The sequence below is a fragment of the Triticum dicoccoides genome, chromosome 6B (genome assembly GCF_002162155.2).
Source record: "Triticum dicoccoides isolate Atlit2015 ecotype Zavitan chromosome 6B, WEW_v2.0, whole genome shotgun sequence".
NCBI classification, from domain to species: domain Eukaryota; kingdom Viridiplantae; phylum Streptophyta; class Magnoliopsida; order Poales; family Poaceae; genus Triticum; species Triticum dicoccoides.
This window is the reverse complement of record NC_041391.1, coordinates 210030643-210048697: the sequence shown is the minus strand read 5'-3', so window position 1 is coordinate 210048697 and position 18055 is coordinate 210030643.

Below are 18055 nucleotides of genomic sequence, written 5' to 3'. Positions count from 1 at the left end.
AAGTCCTCTATGGACGGCGATGTCGAACACCCCTTAACTGGTCAGAGACCGGGGAAAGACAATTCTTTGGCCCGGATATGATTCAGGAAGCAGAAGAACAAGTTCGTATCGTTCGTGAAAAGTTGAAAACAGCCCAATCTCGTCAAAAGAGTCAATATGACCGAAAACATAAGGCTATGACTTTCGAGGTTGACGAGAAGGCTTATCTTCGGGTCACCCCTCTGAAGGGAATCCATCGTTTCGGTATCAAAGGCAAATTGGCTCCTCGTTACATTGGACCTTTTCGCATTCTTGCCAAACGAGGAGAAGTTGCCTACCAATTGGAACTACCTCCGCACCTCTCCAGAGTTCACGATGTCTTCCACATTTCTCAACGCAGGCGTTGCTTCTCGGATCCTATCCGTGAAGTGGACCACGAAACGCTTGATCTCCAAGATAATCTTACCTATCGAGAGTACCCCATTCGTATCCTCGATCAAGCCGAACGTACCACGCGACGTCATAATATCAAGTTTCTCAAGGTTCAATGGTCGCACCATTCTGAAGATGAAGCAACCTGGGAAAGGGAGGATCGTCTTCGACTTGAATATCCCACCTTCTTCCCGGAGGAACCCAAATCTCGGGACGAGATTCTTTTGAGTGGGGGTGAGTTGTCACACCCTAGCTAGTTATGCATTAGAGTGTTGCATCATGTTTACTCATTCATCAGAAACTTGAAATGGGGATGACAGAACCCCCAGTCCCCTCTGAAACCAACTAGGGTTTACTAAAATAATTTTTCAATGAACCTGAAATGCCCTTCTAAAATGCCCATCATTTTTGCCTTGGTTCAGAACCTCTGCCTAAAGTGGTGCACATTTTCCTAGGCCATCCTAGGGTTTTGAATTAAATCATAACTATTTGAATTTGGGCATTTAAAATTATATAAAATATTTAAATGCTCAAATATCTCCAAACTAAAATGTTTCATGTTGGAAATAATCCAACTATGGACCAGGAGTAGTTTGGTGATTTTTGGAGTTGCCTAGGTATTTTATTTAATTCAACAAAGTCGCAGTTATATTAAATAAAAACAGAAAATAAAGAAAGGGGAAGACTTACCTGTGCGGCCCAGCCCAGCCGGCCCAGCACTGTGCTGGCCCGTGCCAGCCAGCTGCTTCCCCTCGCCAGAGCAGGCAGGGAGGTGAGCATGGCGCGCCCGAGCTCGCCACGCACCACCCAGCCTCTCTGCATCGCCCTGGTCGCCGTTGCGCCGCGTGGATCGTCTTCTGGTCGTCGCCCCGACCTCGCCGACACCCCATTCACTCTCCCCCGGCTCTCCCTCACTCTCTCTCTCTCTCTCGGCTGAAGCTCACCGTCGCCGCCGTTCGCCTTAGCCACCGTCTCCGACCACCCCTCGCTTCCCCGACCAGCTCAGAAGCTCCGCCTCGACTCCTTCTTCCTCCCCACCGCTCCACGGGTCCCCGGAAGCCCTGCATCGCCGCCACGTCGCCGTTCCCCTCTTCGGACTCCGACCACCGTCGCCGTCAAATTCGTCGTCTCCGACGCGTCCCCGAGCCCGCTTCGACGCCCACTGCAACCGCGGTGAGCTACGCCATCGTTTCCCCCTTCTCCCCTGCTCTCTCCCGACCCCTAGGCCCTAGCCCCACCGCGGCCGAAAGCTTCACGCCGCCGGCGATGTCGCCGTCGTGGCCACGATCGCCGTAGCGCCCAACCGAGCACGCCATCGTGCTCCACATCTCACTAGGAGCACGTAGCACGCTCCAACACCCCCCCTAACACCCTGCAACACCGTTCCCGTGCACGACCGAACCCCAGCCGCCGCAGCCGTACTCGCCGCCGTCGACTCCGGCCACCCCGACCCCAACGGACTCCGCCAAGAGCCGCGGGTCGTCCTCAGCTTCACTCCGGTGGCCTCCGCGGTTCATTTGGTGGCCGAAACGACCAAAACCACTATCGCCGCCGCACTGATGGTCGCCGCCGGCCAGAACTCCGGCGAGCTGACATGGCCTAGTTAATTAGCCACTAAACCACCACCTACTGACGCTGACAAGTGGGCCCCAGGGCTTAGTCAAAGCTAACCAGCCCGGGTCAACACGGGATTAGCCCCTGTGTCACTGACGTGTGGACCCCACACGTCAGGTTTGACCCGAGCCAGCCCTGTTGACCTGCTGATGTCACTGTGACGTCAGGCTGACGCAGTAAATGATATTTCTGGATTTAAATTAAATCAGGAAATTCCAGAATATTAATTAAACTTCAAAAAATTCATAACTTTTATTCTGTAACTCCAAATTGGACAAATTATATATGAAAAATGATCAGAAAAATCCAATCTATCCATCTGTACTATTTTCATGCATGATCCAACAAGTTAAATGGATGTTTTAATCAGAACAAGGAAAAGCACTTTAAAAGGCCATATTTGAAATTGAAATTTGAATCTTTGATTCAAATTTGTTCAAACCCTTCTGGCTTTAGTTGCATTAGCCCAACACACTCATATTGCCATGTTTCATGCATGCATCATATTGTTGCACATTGTTTGGTGATGCCTGTGTATCGTTATCCTTTACGACAGGATCTGTCCCCGAGGAGTACCGTGACTACCCTAACGAAGAACCGTATCCGTGCATCGAACCATCAGGCAAGCAACCAACCATTTGATCATATCGATACAATCCCATGTTCTCGCTCCTGCTCTCTTTTACTGCATTAAGACAACACGTTTCAAACTGCTGTGTGCTACGGTAGTTGAACCCATTTCCTCTGCATGACCTGTCATTGCCACAGTAACTAGATGAAACCCACTAGCATGTGTAGGAGTTGATTGAGCCATATGTATGTGTTGTTCCTACCTTGCTATGCCTGCTATGCTTAGAGTCGTGTCAGGTCTGGTTCATCTGGGTGATGGGCTAGAGTGAAATGATTATGTCGGTAATGAGAGTGGTGTGGTGAACACGATTTGGTAAAGGTATCGATGAGAGGCCATGTAGGAGTACATGGTGGGTTGTTTCATTGAAGCCGACCTTAAGCACTGAGATCTGTATGTGTGATTTAAGAATCAGCTACTACCATGCATTGGGCCCGAAACCAATGGACCCTCTCGACTTCTTATTCACCCTAGTTCTCCGTCCAGGAGTTGCAAGTAGTTTCTGGTGTTTGTAGCCTACTGGAGGCCGTGGACAGCGCTGACCGTAGGGGGTGGGCTGTGATGCGGTAGGTACGTGGCCGGGTGTACCGAATACCCATTAGGTATCTCGGGAACCCTGTTCACATCGTTCGGGGCCGTATGGGAAACCTCGGCCGGACTCCCTGCGGATGGAACCTGAATAGGCGATAAACCTGGACTGGAGGCTTAGGTGATTAGGTAGGTCGTGGCCGACACCCACGTTGGGCTTCCGCTTGAAGGTTGCCGAGTACATGTCGTGTAAACGACGGTAAGTGGTGAGAGCGTGTATGAAGAAGTACCCCCTGCAGGGTTAACATGATCTATTCGAATAGCCGCGTCCGCGGTAAAGGACTACTTGGTTGCCTATACAGTTCATAGACAAGTAAATGGAAACTACTAAAAGCCTCAAGATAAGTGTGAGTGCCGAGGATGGCTCTTCCATAGGAAGACGGAGGCGGATCCTCGGTAGTGTATTGAAGTGGTGAGTAGTGGACTCGTGTGCGCAAAACCATTTCAAGTTGAAGTATCGTAGGATAGTCTAGCCAAGAGTCAAAGCTGGCTTGCTGCAATAACTCCACCAACCCTTCTTGATAATATGCATGTATGTAGGATCTGATGTAAGTCTTGCTGAGTACCTTTGTACTCATGTTGCTATAATCTACATTTTTTACAGAAGACGCTGCAACCCCTTCTGATGGGTTCTATGTAGACGTTGACATCAACGAGTAGGCTAAAGACCCAGGTGGTGACCCTGAGCTTGTGAAGGACCACGTAGTATAGCTAGGCTTTCCAAGCCTCCTTTATTTTACTAGTTGTCTGTACTCAGACAAGTTACCTCCGCTGCTGGTTTGTATGACTGTATGATTTGTATGTTGGGTCGTGAGACCCGTACCTTTGTGTATGTTATGTATGGCTCCCTGAGCCTTAAATAAAGTACTTGTGTCGTAGAGTCATGTTGTGATGTTTCGTTGTATTTGCACATATCGAGCATATTGTGTGTATGACTGAAATGCTTGGTATGTGTGGGATCTGACTATCTAGTTGTTTATCTTTAGTAGCCTCTCTTACCGGGAAATGTCTCCTAGTGTTACCGCTGAGCCATGGTAGCTTGCTACTGCTCTGGAACACTTAGGCTGGCCGGCATGTGTCCTTCGTTCCTGTGTCTGTCCCTCCGGGGAAATGTCACGCTTTGAGTACCGGAGTCCTGTTAGCCCGCTACAGCCCGGTTTACCGGAGTCCTGCTAGCCCAGTGCTACAGCCCGGACCCACTTGCTGATGACCGACACGTTCGAAGCTGGGTCATGGATGCCTGTCCCTGTAAGTCTGTGCCACTTTGGGTTTACGACTAGTCATGTCAGCCCGGGCTCTTTATCATATGGATGCTAGCGACACTTTCATATACGCGAGCCAAAAGGCGCAAACGGTCCCGGGAAAAGGTAAGACGACACCCGTGGGGATACCGTGCGTGAGGCCGCAAAGTGATATGAGGTGTTACCAGCTAGATCGATGTGACATCGAGTCGGGGCCCTGACACTAAAATGCAATTTTTAAAAACGCGCATTTTCCTATTTCAAATAAAATGGCGATAAAACTCCGAAATAAAATCTTATTTGATTTTAATATTTAATCTCCAATATTTCTTTATTTTGGGAAATTCATTTTATTCCCTCTCTTTTATTTTTATAAAAGAAATATACAAAGAGAAAATAATTAAAATCAAATGATTCTCTTTTCAAAATTTGAGAAAACTCAAATATGAAAATAACGAAATCACCAACTCTCTCCGTGGGTCCTTGAGTTGCGCAGGATTTCTAGGATCAAACCAATTTGCAATAAAATATGATATGCAAAGATGATCTAATGTATAACATTCCAAATTGAAAATTTGGGATGTTACAAACCTACCCCCTTAAGATGAATCTCGCCCTCGAGATTCGGGTTGGCTAGAAAATAGGTGAGGGTGGTCCTTCCGTAAGTCTTCCTCTCGCTCCCAGGTAGCTTCATCCTCGGTATGGTGGCCCCACTGAACTTTGCAGAACTTGATAACCTTGCTGCGTGTGACTCGGTTGGAAAACTCGAGAATCTTCACTGGTTTCTCCTCATAGGTCAAATCACTATCCAACTGAATCGCTTCTATTGGCACTGTATCTCTAGAGGGATATCGGCCATCTCTATGTGGCACTTATTCAAGTGGGAAACGTGGAACACATCATGAACTCCTGACAGTCCTTCAGGCAACTCCAACTTGTAAGCAACTTCTCCCATGCATTCCTGAACTTTGTATGGTCCCACAAAACATGGCGCTGGCTTTCCCTTAATTCCAAAATGCTTAACTCCTCGAAGTGGGGATACACGAAGATAAACTTTGTCTCCGACTTCGTAAATTGTCTCCTTGCGTTTAGAATCCGCATAGCTCTTTTGCCTGGACTGGGCTACCTTGATTCTATCGTGAATCAGCTTAACTTTCTCTTCAGACTCTTTAGTCAAATCTGGTCCAAACAATTGACGGTCTCCAACTTCATCCCATAACAACGGTGTCCTGTACCTCCTTCCGTACAAGGCTTTGAAAAGGGCCATCTTCAAACTGCATTGATAACTATTGTTGTAAGAGAACTCTGCATATGGCTAATTGTCGTCCCAACTAGATCCATAATCTAGAACACAAGCTCTCAACATGTCCTCCAGAATCTGATTGACTCTCTCGGTCTGTCCATCTGTCTGTGGATGAAAGGCTGTAGTGAACTCTAGCCTGGTACCCAAAGTTTCGTGCAACTGATTCTAGAACTTTGAGGTAAACTGGGTTCCTCTGTCTTATACAATGGTCCTCGGAACTCCATGCAAACATACGATCTTGGTCATGTATATCTTTGCCAACTTAGCACTTGTATAAGTGGTCTTCACTGGGATGAAATGAGCTACCTTCGTCAAATGATCGACTACAACCCATATTGAGTCATAGCCTGAACGAGTCCTGGGCAATCCCGTGATAAAATCCATGCCTAGGTTATCCCACTTCCATTCAGGTATCGGCAATGGCTCTAGCAATCTCGCTGGCTTCTGATGCTCTGCCTTTACTCTCTGACATACATCACAAACTGCTACATATTCCGCAATATCCTTCTTCATTCCGGTCCACCAGAAAGAGTCCTTCAAATCCAGATACATCTTGGCATTTCCTGGGTGAATCGAATACGGTGAATCATGGGCCTCCTGCAGTATCAACTTCCTGATCTCTGGGTCATTAGGCACAAATGCGGTCCTCAAACCATAAGGTATCGTGCTCATCCTCACGAAATCCCTTAGCTTTTCCTTTGCTCATCTTCTCCTTTATCTCGGCAATCTCCTTGGCGGTCTTCTGAGCTTATCTGATCTTATCCATCAAAGTAGACTGAACCTCCAATGCTGCTACATAGCCTCTCGGAACTATCTCCAAACATAGCTCGCAAAGATCTTCGGCTAACTCCTTGGGTAACTCTCCGGTCATGAGGGTGTTGACATGGCTCTTGCAGCTCAACGCATCGGCTACTACGTTAGCCTTTCCTGGATGATAATGCAACCTCATATCAAAATCCTTAATGAGCTCCAACCATCTCCTTTGCCTGAGATTTAACTCCTTCTGCGTGAAAATATACTTCAAACTCTTATGATCCGTGTACACCTCACAATGGTTTCCGATGAGAAAATGTCTCCATGTCTTCAACGCATGCACTATGGCTGCTAACTCCAAATCATGCGTAGCATAATTCAACTCATGGGGCTTAAGTTGTCGTGTGGCATATGAAACAACTCTTCCCTCCTGCATAAGCACAGCTCCAAGTCCTCGACGAGAAGCGTCACAACATACTTCATAATCCTTGCACTGATCTAGCAGAATCAACACTAGTGATGTAGCCAAACTGTCATGGAATTAACATGTCAGATGTCCTAGTGTGAGGACTTAGTCATGAGGCCAACGCATCTGTGTGGTAGCTTGAGAGGGGTTGAGCGGAATCGAGGGAAACACAATACAAGACAAAGATTTAGACAGCTTCGGGCCCCAGGAAACAACATCCGGTAATAGCCCTACATGTTGTTTATGGCTAGATCTCATTATCATCATGAGGAAGTCGCCGTAAACCGGATCTCCCAGCTATGTCTAACCTTTAAGATTATTCTTCCCCCCTTCTTGGGGCGCCCTGCCCCTCCTTATATAAGTTGAAGGGGCGGGTTACATGTAGAGTCCATCTTGGACTAAGACTTAAACTATTTTGACTTCCGTTCATGGGCTTCTTAACGTCTTGGGCTTCATAACATCTCGGGCTTCATAACCCATGGCAACCCAGTTATCACTGTCTGCCGGGTTATGACTGGTGCCGGTTTATGATGGTCTGCCAATTTATGATGGTCTATCAGTTTATGATTGTCTGCCGGTTTATGATTGTCTGTCGGGTTATGATTGACTTAACACCTGCCGGGTTATCATCTGACTTAACTCCTCCCGGGTTATCATCTGTCTTAACACCTGCCGGTTTACCACATGTCGGTTTACTATCTATCTTAGCTATCTGTCTTAACTGTCTGCCGGTTTACCACTCGCCGGTTTACCAAGTCCAGCCGGGTTATGACTCCGGCCGGGTCATACCGTGGGGTATATCCCCGACATTAGCCCCCGGTTTAATTTGGATTTATCCATGTTAAACTGATCATGAGAATCCTTAAGTCCTTGTCATTTCCTTCTTCTAGAAAATCCGAGTCAATAGGCCAGCTTCATAATCAATTTGCTAACATTGGTTTGTCACAAAGAAATATTGTGAAGAATAATTCATTTGACTCAGCTCCCAATGCTTAACAAAAATATTGGTCCTTGTAATATTCATCTGATCTTCAACCGGTTTAATGATGTAGAACTTGCCAGTTTATCGTTGCCAAGATTGCCGGTTTATAAAACTAATAATTCCGTGTCATGATTGTTGCAAACACCAGGCCATCATGATTGGTGATGCCGGGTCAATAATTGTTGGTGACGCCGGGTCATAATTGTTGCAGACACCGGGTCAATCTGGTTAGCTCAAAACTAAAAATTGGAAGATATTTCTCTCTTATATCCATATTACCTATAGCCCCCATGTCTTGAACAGAACAAAGTGATGATTTGAGATTTGTTTCCATATAATTACTACCACTTTGAAGAAATCCATGTTGTTCATCTCAGTCACTAGTAAAAACTGAATACTCCATATTATGTAGCCCCCAAGTGCCGGGTTGTCATGCTTGCAGCAACCTGGGACTTGAAATTGCCTTATGCTCATAAGAACTTCAACCAGTGTAGCCCCCAAGGGCCGGGTCATGTAATAATGAGCAGGGACTTTGTAAATATAATCATGTAAACTTTGAACAACAACGTGTATCCCCCAAGGGCCGGGTCATTACAATGTGATGAGTCGGGTCTTCAATAAGGTGAGCAAACAATGACTTTGCATTAGCCCCCAAGTGTCATGGTGCATGCTTGCAGTGACATGAGACTTGCATATTTGATGTGATCTCAACTTGAATAATGTAGCCCCCAAGTGCCGGGTCGTAAGCCTGCGACGACTCGGGACTTATTCCTTTCATTACAGAATGAATCATATCCATCATAAAATAATATCCATTGTGCTAAAGCGACTTTGAAAACCTTAATCATAATACTGGTTATTGATAACCATGATAAAAATCCAGCCATGTTGGCTATTTAAAGGTTTGAATAATATAACCTGGTTTGAAAACCGATTCCTGCAATATATACCGGTATATCCGTGCCCATATGATACATGCTATGATGATGTAATGATGATGCAATGTATGACGCCATATATGATGATGTATGTGTATGATCAAGAGGGTTTAAGTTATGGTTCGGATACGACCAGAGCCCCCAAGTAGTCATAATTGTGGCATTGTGCCAATCAAGAGGTGTAGCTAAGGTTCGAATACGACCAAGCCCCTAAGTGATTTCCCTAGTGCCCTTATGCCTATCAAGAGGTGTAGCTATTGTTCGAACCCATAGCCCCCAACTGATTTCCCTAGTAGCCTTACGCCAATCAAGAGGGTATAAGCTATGGTTCGGATACGACCAGAGCCCCCAAGTGATTATCCTGGTGGCCTTACGCCGATCAAGAGGGTATAAGCTATGGTTGGGATACGACCAGAGCCCCCAAGTGATTTCGCTGGTGGCCTTAAGCCTATCAAGAGGTGTGACTATGGTTCGAACATAGCCCCAAGTGATATTGTGAGGTGTGCTCAAGGGATACCCATGTTTGAGTTGTGCTGTGTGGCAGACTCTCTTTGGCCCCTTATGATAATATTGGCAAGATAGCCGGATTACCGAAGTAACCAGAGATGTGCTCTTATGATAATATTGGCTCGATAGCCGTATCAATAGGGTAGTCACAACTGTGATCAACCATAGGATAAGCCAATAAGGCAGGATACCCATGTTTGAACCGCGCATCATGGCAGCAAGGTCTCTTTGGCAACCTTTAACTTTTTGCAAGAGATAAATTCTTCTTGAACCGGGATTTTGAACCGGATATTGAGAGCGTCGGAGCTTTGCAAGAGATAGTTTCCTCTTAAACCGGATTTGAACCAGATACTAAGGGCTTCAGTGCTGTGTGGGAGACGGGATTTCCCTTAAACCGGACTATAAACCGGAAGCATCATTGTGAGCCGGAATATTTCTGACGGCCTTTAAATTTTTATCAATTTAACAGTAGCCTCCGGTACCGAGTTATCTTTCCCTTCAACATCCTGGGGCACTTGAAATGTTGAAACTGGCAAGACTTGCTGAGTCATATCATCGTAGCCCCTGAGTCTTAAGATGACTCAAGGAGTTGTCTTGAGATTCTCCGTACTTGACCATAGCAGAAGGTATATATCATTGGTTTGATAACGCGATGTAACCCACATAAGGTTGAGGTGACTGCGATGGGTTATAATTATTACCGTATGAGCCGTGTCAACAACTTGGCCAATGGTTCCTTCCAACTGACTATTTGAAGTTTAACTGAACTGTAGTGGCAGCGATTTGTGCGCATGTCCATTGAACCATCTAGCGCAGACAGTGGCTGATGATAATTTACCTCCAATTTGTTGGAAGAAAACCGGGCTACCCAAGTAGTGACTGGCTTTTTATTCAATAAATAACTCATGCAAACAGATGTGGCCCGACGTGTTGATGTAGACCAGGCCTCGGGGGCCGCAATTTGCGCACGTCCATTGACAATGAGCAGACGCGATCCCAACAAGCTGATGTGGACCGGACCGCAAGGGCAACAACTTGTGTGCGTCCATTCATCATGTGATATGTCCCGGATTATCCCCAGGCAGAAATATTATCAATCTGTGCTCCATGTCCGTGGTATAAACCACATTTGTAGTGAATAATGGTCCTGTATATAAAAATTCACAAATCAAAGTAATTTGTCCTTTGATAGAAATAATGTGTGTTAATAAAACAAATTGTAGATGGATATCACCTGATGTTTGCAGATAGCAAACGACTTTGGATGACGAATGATCCGTTCACTGCAACAGAGGCGACGGCTTAACGCACTGCACCGGTCGGCTCAGACGGACCCTCCGGGTCATGTTTGACCTCTTTTTTTGGGTAGATCACTTCCTATCCAGGGTATGCTGTCACTGATGGTTCCCGTCGAGCGAATTAATCTGAGCTTTTGTTGTCATAGCCGTGAGATCATAAAACCAAAAATCCAGAATAGAGCCCTTTGTTTCCACGTGATAGCTCCTGTATTGATTGATTGCCTTTGAATGTTACTTGATGTATATACGGCAATGTTGGACGTATATGGTGTATATACGGTGATTATATGATTGTACTGCTATTCTGTCTGTCATTGCTACTGTCCTTAACCCGGATATCTTGTGCGGCTGTACGCCTCCTCGCGGCATGCTATCCGGAAGCTCGTTGTCGTCGTCCACACGTAGCGCTCATGTTGCTTCCTTTATTCTGTCGCACCAGAGGTGGACATGGCCGCTGGATCTTGATACATCCTGAGCAAGAGAAACACCAGCGCATACTGAATTTGTACGCACACATACGTATTGGGTGACCGGCCACAACAAGCAATCAGCGGAAGGAGTCTGCAGGGGCCAGCGGGGGCATGTGGCGCAAAGGTGCAGGGGCGCAGCAAAGGCAAAGAACAGCGGCTGTTCAACAGGAGCACCGGCGAGTCTCGGGCTTGGCGGTTTCAAGGAAAGCACACCGGTTGGAGCGGAGATGGTTACTGGGCGGCCATGAGGAGGCGAGATGGGCGATAGAGTCACAGGGCCGTTCAACACAAGATAAGCAATTTGAAGCCCTGGCGGAGGCTAAACCGGCGGGCGGCTTGAAACTATGGCACTCAGCGCGCTAACTCAGACGTGGGCGCGGGCGCGGCTTGACTTGGAGGCGGCGTAACCCAGGGTTTGATCCGGTTTTGAGGACGCAGGACTAAGCTCGGCCGTGGCAAGCAGTATGTGGCTCGGAGGCGCGTCTTGGGCGCAGAGATGAACCAGCCACATCGAGGCACGTTTTGGGAGGGTCCACGAGGCGCGCCCGCTGCTGCAGCGGATTGAAGTGACAGCCTGCACCGACGGTGACTCGGGCCGGCTTGTAGTCGGAGCAGCGCGCGCGTCAGACGGCGGAACTGAGGCCGAGGCGGGTCGAGACAAGAGGCGCCAGAGGAGTAGACGGCCATGTGGGGCGGAACCGGCGCCAATCTTGGGCGGAGGTGACCCGGTCAAGAAGCGGAAGCATCGATCGTGAAAGGCGGCTTGTCCTCGCTGGTTTTGAAGATGGCCAGCGAAAACATCTCGCGGAGGAAGAATCCAGCTACTCTAGGCAGTAGAGCCGGTCTTAAGGTCATCCGTGACCGCAGCGGCATCAGAGCAGGGCCACGGTAGCGTTGGCAGCCCAAGGCAGCAGGAGTGGTGGTTCATGAGTACGGTGACTCAGCCAATGCAAGGCCGGCTTGATCTGAAAGCAGCTGGCGGAGGCGACGACGAGCGTCAGGAGCGGCAAACCGGCGAGGGCAGCTCAATCGGTCCGTTCATGGGCATGACTACTGATATGGCACGCCAGACCCGGCCAAACCGGCGACTCGGCAGAAGGTTGTATACTTTGGGCATTGAGATTGAGGCCTGACTGCGGCGGGTTACCGCAGCGGGTCACCGTGACGGGTCACCGAAGCAGGGCGGTTCGAGCACCAAGGAATCTGTCCGGCTTGAGGCGCGCTGTGCTCGACGGCAGCAAGGGCATGGAGGCAGAGCTAAACCGGTGGGTCACCCGATGGAGGTTCGAGAACTGCCGGTTCAGAGGCAGAGTCGCGCGGCCGGGAGGCGGAATCAAGACTAGGTCGGGCATGGCTCGGTGTTGGCCCTAAGCGAGGGACGGCCTGAAGCGGCAGGGCCGGCTCAACCCGGCGGTAGTGGCACCCGCGAAGCGAGATCACGGTGGAAGTTGCTTCCAAGTACTGGCACTTGCAACCAATCCCCTGGCGATTTGATGTTATGGCTCGTCTTCACCTTGGCTTCCATCCAATATGTGAGAAGTACTAGTTGAATTAGTAATTTGATTTTAAGCGGTGATTTGGGTCTTCCCTTGAGACTCGTCTGAAGTAGTTGGGCTAGGACCGGTGCTACGGTGCGGGTCAGGAGCAGAGGTCCAGCGGGCTGAGTCCACGCTGGCGGTTTACAGCCGGCCGTTGTCGCAATTAACTCTCTCGGTCACTTTGATGACGAGCGGAGAGGCTTGGCGGGTCAGGAGTGCGTCGACTGAAGGAAGGCCCTAGCAGAGGCAGCAACCATAGCAGAGGAGAATGAGGCGAGGTCGGACCAGCCGTGTTGACTCCTCCGTATCGTGGTGTCTTTGATCATCCACGCCTGGATCGTGGTAATTGGATAACCTCCGCCCGGGTACTTGGTTTGTCTTGATTTGTACTCATAATTCCTGAAGCGCATGTCTGCACAATCTTAAGTAGTTGCTTTACGGATCCACCTTGGGACAACCCTTGTACCAATCAATCTTGGACATAGCTTCAGCTGACCACTGTATCGCCCGATGGACTTTCTATTTGAACTCGGCGACTTGTGCTGGCTCCGCTGATCTCGGCGGTTTGTTGTGACACACAGACGCTGCTCTAACTTTTCCCTGAACTTAAATTTCGCAGATTGTAAATCTGGACCAATAAACACAAAGCTGACACTGATCCTTCGGAACCAGTATTTTTTCATCCAAGAAATTACGAACTTTCTCAATCCCTAAAAAAGATCCCTCCAAGAACTCATCACCACCGTGCGTCAAGCCCCACGGTGGGCGCCAACTGTCGTGGAATTAACACGTCAGATGTCCTAGTGTGAGGACTTAGTCGTGAGACCAATGCATCTATGTGGTAGCTTGAGAGGGGTTGAGCGGAATCGAGGGAAACACAACACAAGACAAATATTTAGACAGCTTCGGGCCCCGGGAAACAACATCCGGTAATATCCCTACACGCTGTTTGTGGCTAGGTCTCATTATCATCATGAGGAAGTCGCCGTAAACCGGATCTCCCAGCTATGTCTAACCTTTAAGATTATTCTTCCCCCCTTCTTGGGGTGTCCTGCCCCTCCTTATATAAGTTGAAGGGGCGGGTTACATGTAGAGTCCATCTCGGACTAAGACTTAAACTATTTTGACTTCCCTTCATGGGCTTCTTAACGTCTTGGGCTTCATAACGTCTCGGGCTTCATAACCCCTGGCAACCCAGTTATCACTGTCTGCCGGGTTATGACTGGTGCCGGTTTATGATGGTCTCCCGGTTTATGATGGTTTGCCGGTTTATGATTGTCTACCGGTTTATGATTGTCTGTCGGGTCATGATTGACTTAAGACCTGCCGGGTTATCATCCGACTTAACTGCTGCCGGGTTATCATCTGTCTTAACACCTTCCGGTTTACCACCTGCCGGTTTACCGTCTATCTTAGCTATCTATCTTAACTGTCTGTCGGTTTACCACTCACCGGTTTACCAAGTCCCAGCCGGGTTATGACTTCGGCCAGGTCATACCATGGGGTATATCCCCGACACAAACGTTTCTTCAACTCCTGGAAACTGGCCTCACATTCCTCAGTCCATTTGAACTTGGTGTCCTTCTTCAACAACTCTGTCATAGATTTTGCAATTTTCGAGAAATCCTCAATGAACCTCCGGTAGTATCCCGCGAGTCCAAGAAAACTCCAGATCTCTCCAACTGATGTGGGTGCTTCCCTATTTGTCACAGTGACAACTTTGGTGGGGTCTACTGCTATTCCTTCTACGAATATCACATGTCCGAGGAATCCAACTTCTTTCAACCAAAACTCACACTTGCTGAACTTGGCATATAGCTGATGTTCTATGAGATTTCCAAGTACCAAATGCAACTACTCCTTATGCTCCTCTTCGTTCTTCGAGTAGATGAAAATATCATCAATGAACACCACGACGAACTTATCCAGAAATTCCATAAACACTTTGTTCATCATGTTCATAAACTAGGCAGGTGCATTAGTCAGGCCGAATGACATAACGGTATACTCATATAGCCCGTACCTTGTGGTAAAATTGTCTTGGGTATATCCTGCTCTCGAATCTTCAGCTGCTGGTATCCTGATCACGGATCGATCTTGCAAAATACCTTAGCTCCTTGTAATTGGTCAAACAAATCATTGATCATCGGCAGTGGGTACTTGTTCCTGATTGTTACTTCATTCAATCCTCGATAATCAACAACCATCCTCAACGATCCATCCTTCTTCTCCACTAGAAGCACTGGTGATCCCCAAGGTGACGAACTTGGGCGAATATAGCCTTTATCCAGTAACTCCTTAATCTGCTTCTTAATTTGCTCCAAATCCTTTGCGGGCATCTTGTATGGTCTCTTAGATATTGGCCCTGTGCCTGGCAAAAGCTCAATCAAAAACTCAATGTCTCTATCTGGTGGCATGCCTGACAACTCTTCTGGAAATATGTCAGGGAAATCCTTCACCACTGGTACTTCCTCCTGTACAACTCCTGATAAGGAATTCTCTTGAGTCCTCTTTGGCTCATGCCGTGGTACATACTTGATCCTTCTTCCTTCTGGGGTGGTGAGAAAAATTGACTTACTGGCGTAATCGATGTTTCCTCCATATATCGATAGCCAATCCATACCTAGAATCACATGCAAACCTTGCGACTCCAAAATATTTAGATCTGAGGGGAAAACATGCCTACCTATGGTCAATGGCATCTGAAAACATCCTTGACTTGCCATATACTCCGCTCCTGGTGAGCTTACTAACATAGGTGTTCTTAGAACTTTGGTGGGCAGTTTATACTTATCCACAAATCCCCTTGATATGTATGAATGCGATGCACTAGTATCAAAAAGAACGATTGCAGTAAATGACTTAACCAAAAACTTACCTATTACTGCATCTGGCTGGGCTTCAACCGCCTCCACGTTAACGTGGTTCACCTGTCCCCTGTTGAAAGGGTTCGGCTTCTTCCCAGAGCTTCCATTGCCATTTCCATTCTTTGCTTGGGACTTTCATTGGCATAATGTCCAGTCTTCTGGCACTTGTAGCAAGTGACGTGGCTCAGATCCTTCTTGGCTGGGGTTGATGGGTTGGTACGGTTCCGGCCATTGCTTCCTCCATTACCATTTCCATTCCTAGGGCCACTATGGTTGTGCTAACTCCCTCCATTATGATTGTGGCCTCCATGGTTATGCTGAAAAGGTCCTCCCAAGTTTGGGGTAAAATGAGGCTTCTACTGAGCTCCAAAATTGTACTTCCCTTGTCCATACTTCCTCTTGCGGCTGTCAAATTAATGCTGCTTCCCTTCAATCATGAGAGCTCTATCTACCAACTCCTGGTAGTTGTTGAAGGTTGCCACCATCAACTACATGCTCAGATTATCATTTTAGTCCTTCCAGAAACTTCTCCTGCTTAGCTGCATCTGTAGCAACGTCATCTGGGGCATAACGTGCTAGCTTACTAAAGTCATCCACATACTGGCCAACTGTACGTCCTCCTTGGTGCAAGTTGCGAAACTCACGCTTCTTCATGGACATAGCTCTTGCTGAAACATGGGTAGTACGGAAAGCCTGATGAAACTGATCCCATGTGACAGTGTCGATAGGGTAAGTGGCTGTGAAATTCTCCCACCATGATGCTGCGGGTCCATCAAGCTGGTGTGCGGCAAAACACACTCTCTCCGCATCTGTGCATCCTGCAGTGTTCAACTCCCTCCCAATCTTGTGGAGCCAATTATCTGCAACTATCGGCTCGGTGCTACTAGAGAACACCGGCGGATTAAGCCTCAAGAAACGGGATAAGTGATCAACAGGTGGTGGTAGTGGCGGGTTGTTGTTGTTGTTGTTATTGTTGTTGTTTCCCTGATTCTGATTCTGGACTAGTATCTGCATCAATGCATTCTGCTGCTGGATCAACTGAGTGAGCTATGGTGGGAAAGCAAATCCATTGTCACGTCTCGGAGGCATCTGAGGGTTTAGAAAGGATGAGAATACATAATAGAAATAGATCTAGAGGGAAAACTACCCATATGCACATGAGACATACACAATCAATATCACTTCAATCAATTAAAAACAAGGGCATACATCGATCTAACGATCGTTACAAAAGTGCTCGGAATATGCTATATACATGGGGGCATACTACTACTGTTATGGTGGTCTACTAGAAAAATTGATCGGTCGAAGACTCCATGATATCTGCTCCAGTTTCATCAACATAGTCATCATCACTATAGTCAGGGTCCGAGTCGGTGTCGCCGATGATGATGTAGTTCTCCGGGCAAGTGGAATCATCGTCTTCTCCTCCTGGCGTGGGGTATCCCATGAATACTTTTAGCTTCTTGTTTAGGTCATCATTCTTCTCCACGAGTGTCGTCATTTCCTCCTCATATCCATTGCGTGTAGTCTTGAGTTCTTCTTCCAGCTTTGTGATCCTGGTCATTGCCTTCTTCAGATCTATCATGTCTGCGCACATCTGGTTCTCCTTGCGACGAATGTGCTGGTTTAACTCCTGGATGAAAGCTGCAATAGATCTATCCTTCCTGGTGCTGATCATCTCCCATTCCTCATCTTGGCGCCCACAAATCTGGTAGATAGTATCCTTGAGATGTAATGCCCCGGATCCGATGCGCCAGGTGTTTGTCAGTTATTCGTCGTCATTGCCATGTCTTTTGCTTGCATGTTGCATTTCATCATGTCATCATGTGCATTTCATTTTGCATACGTGTTCGTCTCATGCATCCGAGCACTTTCCCCGTTGTCCGTTTTGCAATCCGGCGCTCCTATGTCCTCCGGCGTCCCCCTCTTCTCTCTTTTTGAGAGTGGGTGTTAAAGTTCTCGGAATGGACCGAGGCTTGCCAAGTGGCCTTGGTACACCACCGGTAGACCACCTGTCAAGTTTCGTGCCATTTGGAGGTCGTTTGGTAGTCCAACGGTTAACCGGATAATCGTAAAACCCCCCTTCTCTTTGCAGCCCAACACCCCTTCCAAAGTGGCCCAAAACCCATCTAACTCCCCTCCATGCTCTCGCTCGTTCGATCACGATCGTGTGGGCGAAAACCGCTACTCATTTGGACTCCTCTAGCTCCCTCTACCTATAAATATGTGGCCTTCCCCGAAAAATCGTAGACGAAACCCTAGCCTCGCTCCCCTCGCGCGCCGGACATGTCCAGCCCCGCCGGACATGTCCAGCCGCCACGTCGCCCGACCAATCCCGATAGGCCACGTCACCCCCGTCGCCGCTGCCAGCCAACCAGCCGCCGCCACATCACCGCGCCTGTCCGCCCGCGCCGTCCCCGCCGCCGCGGCCCGCGGAGCCCGATGCGG